Below are 11,883 nucleotides of genomic sequence, written 5' to 3' on the forward strand. Positions count from 1 at the left end.
AAGCGAGGACCTTTTGTGACCTCTTGGAGCTTGGACAATTGCATAGCCTATAGGACTCATTGCCACTGAAATCACTGTAGTCCTGTTTGGGCGAGAAAGGGAGAGGGAAGCGGTTCTCTTGAGCAGAATACATAGGCATGACAAGGGAATTCTTGCACTAAAGCAATATTGCAGCAAGCAGACCCAACGCGTTTTATGGCATGAATCAGTGGTCCATTCCATTTCCCAGTTGTCTCTCTCTCCCTCTGTGAAGTAGCAAAGAGTTGTAATGACATCATATGATTGATGACTTGCTTCCCTTGAATCTTGCTCAGCCTTAAGTGGCCTAAGGCAGCCATCTTGCCAGCTCTATGAAAGCGATGCTCAGATTTTAAGAGATGGCATTGGCTTCAGTCTACAAAAAGTGTTTTTCAGATTTGTGTATGGACTTCAGCTCTCAGAATTCCTCAGCTTGCAGAATTTTGGGAGTTGAAGTCCACATACCTTATAGTTGTCACATTAAAAAAACACTATTCAACAAGGACTATTTCTCATCAAATCATTCTCACCCTTTAAAAGCAGACAAATATATATATATATATATATTGCTTAGAAGCCTGTCTCCATCGGAGCTCCCATGTGACTGGATTTAAGACTGCCTGCTATTCTCTTTATCTTTTTTGGAGTTTGTCTCCTAACGTCCTGCTCATGATCGTTCCAGGTTTGCAAGTGAGAAATAAAGCCAAAATAGAGATGATCAAGATTAGCCAACAGATCCTGAGTTTAGATCAATGCAGTTCTTGGACAACAGTGCCCTTTAGAAACCCTTTCCAGAATATAGGACAATAAGGCTATAGCAACCCTTATGTGAATGTAATATTGAATACAGGTGGGAATGATACTTTATTTTGTGGCAGCTGAATGCTGTGATGGGGCAGATTAAGCAGATTAAGCTTAGGGGTCATAAGTGTTTAGTAATGAACAGTCTAATGTAGTTGGTAAATAAAGACCAATTTATTGTTTCATAAATTTTTCTAGATCATAATTTACTCCAGCAAATGGGTGACCTATAATCTAATATACACAGAGAATTGTTGATGGCAAAGGAGAGAGAGGATAGAGATAATACTCTATGGTGAAAACCTTGATGGTCTCTGAGCTTGGTTGTTTTTTTGCAGACATTTCATTACCACACTAGTAGCATCATCAATTAATCAGTGAAACAACCTGCCTCCAGAAGTTGTGAATGCTCCAACACTGGAAGTTTATAAGAAGAGATTGGACAACCATTTGTCTGAAATGGTATAGGGTTTCCTGCCTGAGCAGGGGGTTGGACTAGAAGGCCTCTAAGGTCCCTTCCTATTCTATTCTATTCTATTCTATTCTATTCTATTCTATTCTATTCTATTCTATTCTATTCTATTCTATTCTATTCTATTCTATTCTATTCTATTCTATTCTATTCTATTCTATTCTAATTCTCTGAAGTTGTTACCTAGTTGGGTAATGAAATCTGCAAAAAACAACCAGAGAGCACCAAGGGCCCCACAGTTCAGGACCCCACAGTTCAACTCTGAGCTACAAGTATTCTCCCATAAATATTTTTGCTGACTGTGTTCAGGCAACACTTGGATAGACAAGTCAGCAGTGTTTTAATTTGGGTTCCTGTATTGAGAACATTGAACTCAGCAACCATAACAGCTTTTTATAAACTTCCCTGTCACACCTAACCATGAAACAAGCATATCCCAGCAACAACCCTCCATGACGGTCTATGAGTGAGATCACTGAATTGCCCTTAGCTGTATGGATGCTAAAAGAGTGTTTTCCCATTTATTACATCATCAGCACAAGCTCAAGGTGTGTAAAATATGCCCAGCCAACTGCAATGATGGGGAATAGAGGCAATAGAGACAGGATAGGAATTGGATGTGGAAATTGCAGTTTACGCCTGCCCATCTTTCTGCTGACTCAAGAATGGAGGGGGAACATTAATTCAGAAGTGGGGAAAAGCACTTTGATTCTATATTTGGCATTTGATAGGCTGTGGTTCATTCAGTTGTTGGAACAGTTCCATGTGTCTATGAATAAATTTGCTTTTAATTTTAGCTGCAAAGCACAACATCGCTATTCTTCAAAATAAAAAGGGCTGTGTTGTTGTATTCATTGTTTACTTGACATTATTACTTAGAGCTTTTGAAGCAGGTTATTTATTGTTGTTTTACTGTAACCTCTTCTCCTCCTCTTCCCACCTAACCATCCCCTGCTTACGTGCCACGCTGCATTGCTGGCTTCACAAAAAATGGTCATAATGTGGTTTTGTGATATAGCATTTTGCGTTAATCCAAACAGTTTTCAGTTGGGTGTCTTGTGTGAATCCAGGTTGAACAATAATATTAAACTACAGTAGGAGTTAGCACAATTATTGCAATTTGAAAACCATGAATTATACCTTCAGTGCAATATGTTAAACCTAGTTACCATAGATTCTGTAGGAAATGTCATATGTGGATGCTTAGACCATGCTGAGCCTTTATGTATTTAATAGAATAACAGAGTTGGAAGAGACCTTAGAGGTCATCTAATCCAACCCCCTAATCAAGCAGGAGACCATATGCCATTCCAGACAAGCGGCTGTCTGACCTCCAGTGATGGAGCAGCCACGACTTGTGAAGAAAAGCCATTCCACTGGTTAATTGTTCTCACTGTTAGGAAATTTCTAGGTTGCTCCCCTCCTTCATTAATTTCCAATGATTGTTTCTTGTAGGTATAAAAAAGATGCAGATTCAATTTCCTGTTCCTGTGGCATTTAACAACATTCCTTGCAGGGGCAAAGTGTTGTGAGTAATTTAAAGAATAACATTAGACTGTATTTCCTCAACCGACCTCAAACGCTTTGCTCGTCCTCTGAAGATGCGCTTTAGATTTTCCCACTCTTTGAACAATTACTAAGAAACAGCACTTTCTTGGGTGCGGTTCAGTCTTTTGAAATGCCCTCCCCAGGAAATTTGAATAATTGCACCAAAACAAGAAAAGAACTTTTTTAGAAAAAGCCTTGTGCTTTGCTAATAGTTGGTCTCCTGTTTATGCATTTGTATTGGGTTGGTTTTCATCCTGTATTATGCTGCTGTAGACTTGGGTTGAAGTGTTGCAAATTTATTTTAATCTGTATTGGGAAATGCCCTGATTTCTCTCTGAAGGAGGACAAAGACAGAAACAGTTCGGGGTGGATCCTGAAGGTGAAATCAATTTTTTTTCCAGTGTACTCCAAAGTGTCAGACAAATGCTAACTCTCTTTACATGCAGCACCAAAGTTCAGCTTTATAACAGGGTCCATGCTGAAAATGATACACATAAAATTTGTAAGATGAAATAGCTGAATCGCAAACCTCTCTGGCGTACTAGATTACAAAATAACCCAAGGAAGAAAAACAGGGACCCAAGGAAGGGTCTCATAACTGATGCTTGCTTAAGGAATAAATTGCAATACTGATCTGTTGATAAAGCTCCTTTATTTTGTATCGATATTTGTGGCAGAAGTCGCTGAGAAGCTGCAATTCTGTTGCCATTACAATCAGCCGATCAATTCCCTGACCAGGCTTTTATCACAAATTGAACCTGAGGCCATGAAAGCAATCAGGTTTGTAGGATCTTGCAGATTTCAAAGCGCTCTGCTCTCCTAATTGTATCAAGCTATATTTGTGGTTTTTTTCCCCCATGTTTGCAGTCTGCTTTTCAAAATCCTTAAAACGACACCGGTAACTCATGCAGATAGATTGCAGCAAACATCAAACGGCAGGACTCTCGTCAGCTCAGGGCTGCAGTAACCTAGCAGTATAACATAAATGCATTAAGCCACAATCCAAAATTCAAAATCTAAAATCTGGTATTTCAACCTTAAAGCAAGTAATCCAGTTTTAGCCTAATGGCAGGGCAGGATTGAGGCCATCTGGTGTCTCAGCGGGTGGCCGATGCTGCTGGAAAGCAAAGTTACCATTTCACTGGGGAGCTTGTTTAATACTGCACGGGGAAATCAGGAAAAACATTGCAGGAAGAAGGAAGTAATAAACTATGCCTGGTCTTTGCCTAGAAAATTGCATAGATATGGGTGTCCATGACGTCATTAGAAAGTCACCTGAAAATTTTCACATGTCCGGGTAGTCCTTGTCTTACAATCACCCACCCACATCAGAGCCTTCAAAGTTCTCATGTACTCCCCAAAAGGTACTTGCGCCATGGATTCAACATTCCGATGGCTGCTCCACCCGCAGTTGACAACCCACCCACATTTGCAGCCATTTGCAGAGTCCCACGGTCACATGACATGATTTATGACTTGCTTTTTGCAGGAAAAGGGCATTTATTTCTAGTTTCTGGCAAAAAAAAAAGGCAGACAATGGGTCATTCAACCGCCGCAGTATTCGTTTCACATCTGTTGGAAAAAAACATTGTAAACTTGGGTTCGTCACATGGGTGCCACAACTTAACGATCGTCATAACCTACAACAGAAATTCCAAAATCCAGTACGTTCATAAACCGAGGACTTCCTGTATAGGAGCTGTCTATTCACACCGCTTTAGAACCCTTTGGTATTTTTTATATTTTTTCTTTTTGATTTTTCCCCCTCTCTCTATGTATGTTGGATGCATGTAAATATATAGCTACTTGATTTTGTTTGGTAAAACCTTTTCTTTTTTAAAAGTAGGAAGTTATCTGAACTTAAAAGAGACCTTTTAACTGTATTCCATTTTAAGTGATTGTCTCTGCTGCCCTCTATTGGCCAATGGAATATCAGAAGTTGAACAAAGTCTTAACTGCAGCAGCTCTGATTTCTATGTATTGCCTATGATGTTGTTGTTTTTTGTTTTTTTACATAGAAGGAACCCTTGATAATGCAAGATACTCTCTGGCCGCTTCTGTCCTAATTGTTAGCAATCTTGCACCATTTTTATTAGCTTCAACAATCAAGCATTTAAGAACCTGCCTTCTCAGACTGAGGAAGTCACGTCCAGGAAAAATTCTGGATCATTGAAAGCCATATATGCACGGAGATATCTGGGCTTGGAGTGGTTAATATTTATTAATAACCAGAATAGGGGAGATTGGTTGTAGAATTTTAACAGAGTCTGGTCTATGTGGGATTGGCTGCAATGAGATATGTACAGATAGTCCTCAACTTACGACTGGTCCTTAGTGACCATTCAAAATTATGATTGACCCTTAAAAAGCTACTTACAATCCAGATTTGAAGTTCTGATGACTGCCTCCATAATCATGGGGAGGCATTTGGGCAGTCACAATCAGCTTGCTTTTAGGGCCAGTTACAGTATCCTGCAGGGACGCGGTGGCTCAGTGGGTTAGGACGCTGAGCTTGTCGATCAGAAGGTCGGCAGTTTGGCGGGTCGAATCCCGAGTGCCACGTAACAGAGTGAGCGCCTGTTACTCGTCCCAGCTTCTGCCAACCTAGCAGTTCGAAAGCACGTAAAAATGCAAGTAGAAAAATAGGGACCACTACGGTGGGAAGGTAACAGCATTCCGTGCGCCTTTGGCGTCTAGTCATGCCGGCCACATGACCACGGAGACATCCTCGGACAAGCGCTGGCTCTTCAGCTTTGAAATGGAGATGAGCACTGGCCCCTAGAGTCGGAAACGACTAGCACACATGTGCGGGGGAACGTTTACCTTTACCTTTACAGTATCCTGCAGTCACATCTGCACAATTTATGTCATTTTTGTGTTTACTTCCAGGTCTTAGCAAAAAATGCCCCCCACTGTATTTGCTTAATGACCCCAGCTTTCACTTGACAACTGTTGTGACTGCTATCTTTGCTTTACAACTACTGTGTTTATTTTTCAACCGCTGCGTTTACTCAATGATCTCTGCAAAAATGGTCATAAAATCAGACCCAGTCCTATGATGACTAACTTAATGACCTTCATGTCTTTTGAGCTTAATTTTGGGCTCAATTACAGTCACAAATTGAGGACTACATATAATCAGTGCAGACAGCCATATTGATTTGGCAGGACCTAAATTCCACACTAGAATAACCCTACCCTGTTCTACACTGAACTAAGAAATTTAAGAAGAAATTAGGAAGAAATTTCCTGACAGCCAGAACAACTAATCAGTGGAACAACTTGCCACCAGTAGTTATAGGACGGTCTGTCACCGGAAGAAGAGATTGGACAACCATTTTGTCTGGAATGATATAGAATCCTCTACCATGGACAGGGGGTTGGACAAGAAGACCTCCAAAGTCCTCTGTTAATTGTGTTACTCTGTATTTTGTACACTGAGGTTGGGTAGGAGGATTGCCAGCAAGTCAAGATTTTGTCAAAAAAAAAAGTGTTGCAACATCACAAGTGACATATCAAAATTTTGACTTAGAAATTACAGGTAGTCCTTGACTTACAACAGTTTGTTTAGTGACTATTCGAAGATATAATGGCACTGGAAAAAGTAATTGATGACTCATTTTTACTCTTCTGTCCATGGCAACATCCCCATGTTCACGTGATCAGAATTCAGATACTTGGCAATTGGCTCGTATTTATGCTGGTTGCAGTGTTATGTGATTGCCTTTTATGATCTTCTGATGAGCAACAGTGAGGACAATTAACCAGTGGAACAGCTTGCCTTCAAAAATCATGGGTGCTCCATCACTGGAGGTTTTTAAGAAGAGCCTGGACAGTCACTTGTCTGAAATGGTATAGGTTCTCCTGCTTGAGCAGGGGGCTGGACTAGAAGACCTCCAAGGTCCCTTCCAACTTCTATTCTATTCTATTCTATTCTATTCTATTCTATTCTATTCTGTTCTGTTCTGTTCTGTTCTGTTCTGTTCTGTTCTGTTCTGTTCTGTTCTACTCTATTCTACTCTATTCTATTCTATTCTATTAATTTCTGCAGGAAACAGGACACAAGGATGAACCTTCAGATAGGTTATACCTCCTCTTATTGTTTGTTCCCAATTAAGTGTACAATATATTGGGACCCAAGACTTTTGCATAAACACTTTATAGAACAATAAGGGTTTTGAGAGAAACCAGAAGTTTTAAGCAGTAATTATTGATGATTGGATGTGTAGGAAACTCAGTTATTAAGATCCGTGGTGGCACAGTGGTTAGAATGCGGTATTGCAGGCTAATTCTGCCGACTGCCAGCAGTTCGATTCTCACTGGCTCAAGGTTGACTCAGCCTTTCATCCTTCCGAGGTCGGTAAAATGAGGACCCAGATTGTTGTGGGGCAATAGACTGACCCCGTAAACTGCTTAGAGAGGACTGTAAAGCACTATGAAGCGGTATATAAGTCTAAGTGCTATTGCTATTAATTTAATTACAGATTGTGTTATGCAAAACAAGGCTTAAAATTAGAATTTGAAATCACACACAAAAGACCTTTTGGAGGGCCAGTTTCATCTACTGTTTAAGGCACTAGGTTAGAAACCAGGAGACTGTGAGTTTAAGTCCTTCCTTAGCCATGAAAGCCAGCTGGGTGATTTTGAACCAATCCCTCTTTCTCAGCCCAACCCACCTGACAGAACTGTTGCTGTGGGGAAAATAGGAGGAGGAGCGTGTGTTGGATATGTTCACTGCCTTGAGTTATTTGTAAAAACAGTAAATGCAGGATTCAAGCAAGCAAGCAAACAAATAAATAAATTTTCCTCTTTCAGGATCTCCTTCAACCCCCCCCCCCCAAAGCAATTCAATGACGGCTTTGATTGGATTTATACTTTGCACTAAGCAAACTACCAATTTGAACCATGGGCTTTTGTGTAAGCCATATTGATTTGGCTCATATATATTGTTAAGCCATGATCTATAGACCACCAATAACTAAACTCACAATAGCACTCTGCATGGCTGACAAAGCATTGGTTTAATAAAATCAGTTAACACAATTACAAATCAGAGGTGGACGACCTTATTCAACTGGAGATTTCTTATTTAGCTGAGTTTATAGCTTAGCAATCTCAGCTTGGTTAGTCCTGCACCCACAATATTACCAATAAGCTGACATTCATGTTTCCTCTGTAATAAGACTTAACGTTTTCAAGTAATACTTAATTAGCTCGTAGGCTCCCCCTGTTGTAAGAATTCATAAGCAGATAAACGGGTGATGAGGATTCTTGCGATAAATGTGGGTAATGACCCTATCCACTATTGATTGTGAACTAGTGAGTAGGATGTGTGGAGGTGTATCAGACTCACAGATTCATTGTTCAATTCATAACTGCATTAATAATGAAAATGTTGTTTTCTAGGTTGTATAAGAGAGCCAGTTTGGTGTAGTGGTTAAGGCACCAAGCCAGAAAGCAGGAGACCATGAGTTCAAGTCCTGCCTTAGCTAAGAAAGCCAGCTGGGCAAGTCCCTCTCTTTCAGTCCAACCCACCTCACAGGGTTATTGTTGGATATGTTTTCACCTGGAGTCATTTGTAAAAATAATAAAGGCAGAACACAAATAAATAAATACAGAAATACAGTTGAAATGAAGAGTGATGGAAATGGAAATAATCTGAGTCCGCCTGTGAGAGTTAGAGATGGTTCTGCTAACTATTTGAGTTGCTCATCTAATGAAACTTTATTCCTGTCTATTATTTATTTTGTTGTCATTTAACAAATTTATGTAACCACCAAATTCACACATAGAGGACTAGATGCTCACAACATTAAAAAAACAATACCATAGAGTAAAAAAACCCCACCATTCCCCGCCACCTCCAGTGACAGCAACAACACAATCAAATTAGCCATAAGAGCCTTGGTGGAACAGTGGGCTAATGCCTCCTTAAGTAACACCAGCTGCCTGCAATTAGTGCAGGTTCGCATCCCACCAGGCTCAAGGTTGACTCAGCCTTCCATCCTTCCGAGGTAGGTAAAATGAGGACCCAAATTGTTGGGGGCAATAAGCTGACTTTGTAATAATGCCACTTGGGGGGCAGGCGAAAGCCCTAATAAGCAGGCATATACATAGAATGAAGGCTATTGCTAAGCACATTGATTTGTGCTTTAAATTGTAAGCTGCCCTGAGTCTTGGAGAAGGGCGGGATATAAATGGGATTTTTTTTAAAAAAAACTTGATTGTCTCCATTGATGGCCCTCAGGCCTGCTGGCAAAACCACATTTTTAGGACCTTTCGGTGGGGCCAACTGTATGCTGGGGATAATTATTTTCCATTAAAGAGCTACACCAAGAAGGCCCTTTTTCATGGTCCCACCGGATGTACATTCCTAATTGATGGGAATTTTAACATGTCCTGCATTTCAGCCCTGCTGAGCCAGGTGGATGTAATAAGGCAGTCCTTCAAATAGCTTGGCCCCAAGATAAGATGTTATATGTGGGATATAAAATCTATGATTATTTTCTCCCTTGGATTCCAACATAGGGACAGAATGACAGAGTTGGAAGGGACCTTGGAGGCCTTCTAGTCTAACCCTCTTGCACAGACAAATGGCTATCCAATCTCTTCTTAAAAACCTCCAGTTTAGGAGCATCCACAACTTCTGAAGGCAAGCCCTTCCACTGATTAATTTTCTCTAACTGTCAGGAAATTCCTCCTTATTCCTAAATTGGTTCTCCTTAATTAGTTTCCATCCATTGCTTTGCTCTGGATACATTGGGAAAGGATTGCCACTCCCAGAAATGGCTTTTGGCCATGCAAGCTGGGAATCTTGAGAGCTGTGGTCCTCACGCATTTGAAAGACATCCAAAGACTAGTTTGCAAGATGGATTCATACCTGGATTCCAATAAGCAACAACTGTTTCTCACTCACAGGCTGCCAAATCTATGTCTGGTTCTTGTCTTTGCCTGTCACTGCCTTGTCCTGCAAAGCTTTGCCTCTCACTCTACACCCCTCAGTGTTTGCCATACAAGGTTATGGACGAGGGTCTCATCCATTCCTGAGGGATGGCTCTAATTTCCACTGAGTTTCCAAGAAGAGTTCCACTTCTGTTGTGTGGCCCAGCAGCATCTGTTGTGGACACAATGGACTGGCAAAGGCTATTGGAAATGTATTCATTTATAGGACAATTCTCATTTATATGTCAGTTTCATTATATATATATATATATATATATATATATATATATATATATATATATATATATATATATATATATGTGTGTGTGTGTGTGTGTGTGTGTGTAATGTATATATCTGTATTTATCTGTGTATGTGTGTGTGTGTGTATATATACATATACATATACATATACATATACATATACATATACATATACATATACATATACATATACATATATATATATATTAAATGCTTGTTAACTATTTAGATTACCTTGCTAGGCCCCAAACATGGGACAAATCTTTATTTCCTGTTTCAGCCTAACCGAAGGCCATCGACAGGCAGTAGTCACAACAGTGACAGCTCATATTTGTGTAAATTTTTTTAGATTGCTAACAAAGAATTAAAGGGAGACTGATATGCATTTCAAACTTATTTGTTTTCATCAGTCAGCCATACCCTTCTGTATATATATATATATACACACACACATACACACATATACACATATATACATACATACACACACACACACACACACATATATATATATATATGAAACTGACATATAAATGAGAATATATATATATATATATATATATATATATATATATCTTAGAATTTGGCCTGTTTCAGAACCTAAGAAGCATTTGGGCTTGTTATACTCAAAGAGTACTTTTTAAGAAATGTCTAATTTCTCCTGGACTAATTCCGTTTCGCAATTCATGTCAGTTATTATCAATTATTTGCAGAAATGGTGACGCAAGATGCCATTCCCACGATAAAGTCTTACTGTCGATAGAAAGGATTTCCCCACTCCTAAGTTATTAAACTTAAACGTAAAAATGCAAGTAGAAAAATAGGGACCACCACGGTGGGAAGGTAACAGCGTTCCGTGTGCCTTTGGCGTCTAGTCATGCCGGCCACATGACCATGGAGATGTCTTCAGACAAGCGCTGGCTCTTCGGCTTTGAAACGGAGATGAGCACCGGCCCCTAGAGTCGGAAACGACTAGCACACATGTGCGGGGGAACCTTTACCTTTACTTTTTAAGTTATTACAGATACAATCAATATTTACTTCCTTTTTTTACCGAGCTTTATACAAAATGGGGAGAGGCAATCCACAGCTTTTAGATATGTGATGTATAGCTGCATGTGCTATACAGCAATCCTTAGAGCCTGCAGCCAATGGTGAAATACAGATGGTCCTCAACTTACAACCATTGGGTTTAGTGACCATTGAAAGTTATAATGGCACTGAAAGTGTCATTTGCAAGTGTCAAAGCATCCCCACAGTCATGCACTTGGCAACTGGCTTGTATTTACGACAGTTGCAATATCCCGTGGTCACCTGCTGTCCATTTGTGATCTTCCCAGATGGCTTCTGACAAGCAAAAACAATTGGGAAGCCAGATTTGCTTAATGGCAGCATAAATTCATTTAACAACTCCAATGACTGGCTTAACAACTGTGGCAAAATAAGTCATGAAATTGGGCACGGCTGACTTAATAACCACTTTGCCTAGCAAGGGAAATTTTGGTAGCAGTTGTGGTAAATTGAGGACCACTTTAATGCCAGAAGGTGACATGTAGCAGAATCAGTGCTAAACTGAAACAAAAAACGTTATGCAGTCGAGGCTGTAATACTTTTGTAAGAAAAGAATAATTCTGCTAAAATAGATTAAAAACACAGCAGATTAACATTTTCAAGTTCCAATAACAGCCAATGATTTATCATACATCATATTTAGACCCTTTATCTTAGGACACACATGGAAAACTCACCCGCCTGACATAACTAAGAGGAATCAACCACTTCCTCTTTCTGACTTTGAAAAGTGCTGCTGCCATAATTATATGAAAATGGATAATTTT

Source organism: Vipera berus (assembly GCF_964194415.1).
Source record: "Vipera berus genome assembly, chromosome: 1".
Lineage (NCBI taxonomy): Eukaryota > Metazoa > Chordata > Lepidosauria > Squamata > Viperidae > Vipera > Vipera berus.